Source organism: Populus euphratica, unplaced genomic scaffold (genome assembly GCF_000495115.2).
Source record: "Populus euphratica unplaced genomic scaffold, PopEup_1.0 scaffold907.1, whole genome shotgun sequence".
In the NCBI taxonomy this organism is placed as follows: domain Eukaryota; kingdom Viridiplantae; phylum Streptophyta; class Magnoliopsida; order Malpighiales; family Salicaceae; genus Populus; species Populus euphratica.
In genome coordinates, this window is record NW_011500766.1 from 87883 (window position 1) to 91443 (window position 3561).

Below are 3561 nucleotides of genomic sequence, written 5' to 3' on the forward strand. Positions count from 1 at the left end.
AATGAAGAGCGTAAATATGAGATTAATGAAAGCAAAACTTAAGCATTACAAAAAAAAATATAAAGAAAAAGAGCAAGAACATGATCTTAATTTGAAAACCATTATGCCTAAATGCATGAAAAATGCCTCATTTTATGGGCCAAAATTTGAAACTATTGATTTGTTGACTAATTATTAAGTAAATAGCCACATCTTAACTTGGTGACAATCCTTATCTTCTTGTCTGAACAAAACGTCATTGCTAACATCAGAATTTGAACAGATTGTCCCCATGAAAGTTCTGGTAAATAGTTTCAGCTTTGTAATAAAAAAATGATGTATTTGGACTTCTAGAACTCAAGATAGAGGTTGAACACTAAACAATATCTGAGTTGTTGGACATATTCTGACTTTTTCATTATTGCTGCAATTTGAACTTGAAAATGATCTTTTTAAATCTTAGACTCTTTATAAAAGTTTTAGGCCTATATCATAGCTTTCCATCCATTTAGAGTATACCTAAATCCAAGTTCTACAACTCCAGTTATGATCCAATAACCGAATGGTGTTCTAGTTTAGATTGAACCAGCATCTCTTTTCTAAACTTAGCCCTTTTTGGTCTTCTCAATTTCAGTAGTTAAACTCAACAATCAATCATTTGATTTATGTGATAGGCCTGCATTTAAGATGAGCATTTACCATAAATTAAAGGTATCTTATGGTATTAGACTTGTTATTGTAGAACATATTTTAGTTAAGGAGTTATTGATACTTCAAATGCAAAATGATAATATAAAACCTTGATAAAAATGTATTTTTAAGTACTAATCGCACTAGCTATATCAAACATCATTTAAACCCAATGATACTATTATGAACATCTCCTAGACTTGGAAATCAAATGAAAATAAGGACGACTTTCAAAAACCTATTTTAGAATAATCCAATGCCTAAACACGTGATGAAAGAGGATACACATGTAAGTCTATATGCCTTATATAAAATTGATTGGTTAAATGTAGCATTAATTTTGTTCATGTAAAAATATATTTATTATTAATAATGATATTATTTATATTTCATAATCATTTATGTTTGATTAATGAGTTTAGAGTAAATATAAATTTCTTGAAATAAAAATATTTTGCAAAGAAAATTATAAAGTTATTATTATGTGATTACATTGTTTTTAAAAGTTCTTGGTTGATGTTTTATTAAGATTGGACATTAATTAGAGTAGTTGAGACTGGTATATATTATATTCTTTCTTTTATGAAAAAGTAATTATTATTATAATAAACTTATGTATAAGGGATATCTAGAGCTAATATATAGATACTTGTCACATGAGATGCCATTGAACCAACTCACATAGAGATTTTATATGAAAAGATCACTTGTGTTTATTAAAAGGCTTATATGACAGTTATTTAGGTGATTTTTAGAATTGAGATCATTAAATCATCTTATATAATAAATGTTATGTTTTGATAAGGACTACATGTTTTTCTAATCAAGTGTAATAATTAAGTATATATTGGATATAACATGAGCTATATGAAGGTATTTGAGTGATTAAGAAAAGATTCATTAACCTATGTGAATTAGAGAAAATATTTTATATCTCTCAAATAGCATTAATTGTGAAACCCTAGCACGTGATCAAATAAGATTTGAAAAGAGTTTCAAATATTATTTAAATGATCAATAATTATGGCATTAAGAATAAACATGATTTAATAGAGCAGATGCACTCCGTGCTATAATATCTAAATCAAAACATTCATAATGAAAGGATGATGATTACGCTAACAAAATAATCACTGAAAGGTTCAGTTAAATCACACAACTTTTCTAATTTTTTTAGGGATTATGACACGTTGTTAAATAATGTATTAGATCTTTAAATATAAAGCAATTAATTATTGAATTGATAATAAATTAAGTTATTTAATTATATTTCCATTATGATTGTGATTTATATTTGGATCAACTTATTAAGAATATAATATAGATCACATACATTAAGAACTATTAGTCAAAAACTAAATTGAGATGATTAATCAAATGTCACTTGATTATAAATAAATTTTAAAAATTAAGAATTATACTATAATTAATAAATGACATTATAATTCTACACCTAAAGAAAAATAGTTTTAACTTTACAAGAGGTATTAAAGATACTATAATGGTATTATAAGTAGATTTTAATTATTGGGTCTAAACGCCCTTTCCCTAATATTGTTTTCTCTATGATAGAATAAAGGACAAGCTATTATACTTTATTTTGGTATGTTGTACTAACATTTTCAAATGATTCGTTCGTATTATCATATCAAGTTTTGATGTTTTGGTTATTAGATGCATCAACTAAAATAGTTTAGGTAGATTACAAACCATATCTAGTTAATTCAAATATAAGAAATACATAGTTATATAGTGATAATATTGATCCGATATAATTCACAAGTATGAATAATATGGGTCACTCAATTGACTTTTCACTAAGCAAGAAAATAAAATGTATTGGGTGACTCATAATAGATTTTGTTAGGCTAAATAACTTCTAATGGAAAAAAATTGAAAAAGAATTTGAAACATGGCGTTAAATAAGTTATAATGACTTAATAACATATTTTAAGGCTTTTGATAAAGCTTGTAGAAGTATTAAGCACCATAATAGGATTTTTTTCAATTGATCAAAGACTAGGTTGCTTTGATTTCTTTACTCGTTTAATTTGATCATATAAAAATTACATGCTTTACAACTTAAACTAGTGTTATATCTAGTCTTATTTACAAATTTTAAACAATAAAATAAACTAGAGTTGTTGCAAAATTAAAATTTTTAAGTGTCTATATAGGGTTGGAATCATTTGAGCTAGAAGTTTACGATATATCTTTTTCTTTTATTTTCTCCTAATACTAAATCTTTGAAAAAAAGCTAATAATACATTGGCAACTCTTATTGTATATTGTTTCTAAATGATAAGATGAAAATCAAGTCAATCAGTTAATCTTTGAATTATGTTAGTATAATTTTAATGAATAACAAAAAATGAAAATTTATAAATAGAAAAATATATTAAAAATATATTACTAATAATTTAGTGATTTTATAAATAATTTATGTGACAAGTAAATCAATTTTATAAATCACTATTGTTTGTAAGGTATTTTTCTTATAGCAATGTTATATTTACTGATAAATTACAACAGATTTCCTATTAAAATGACGTGACAATTACTTTATTCATACTCTTTAAGTACTACTGATCTGTATGCATGACCCTTTCCTTTTATGTATTGATTTTTTTTTTTTTTATTGCATAGACCTTTCCACAACGAACAAAAAAGTGTAAGGATTTTCAAAACATTTCAAACTTACCATTTGCAAGGGCATGCATGCTGCAAAGCGCAAATGGCAGAACAAACCACATATACCAAAATAAATACCGTTTCTTTTGACCAACCATGATAGAACAGTGAGAGAAGCCCATTATGCGTGCCTATGATGACCCAATGATGGTAAGATTCCTCTGCCATAATCTCCTCCAATCCCTCTTGTGAGAGGGTCGA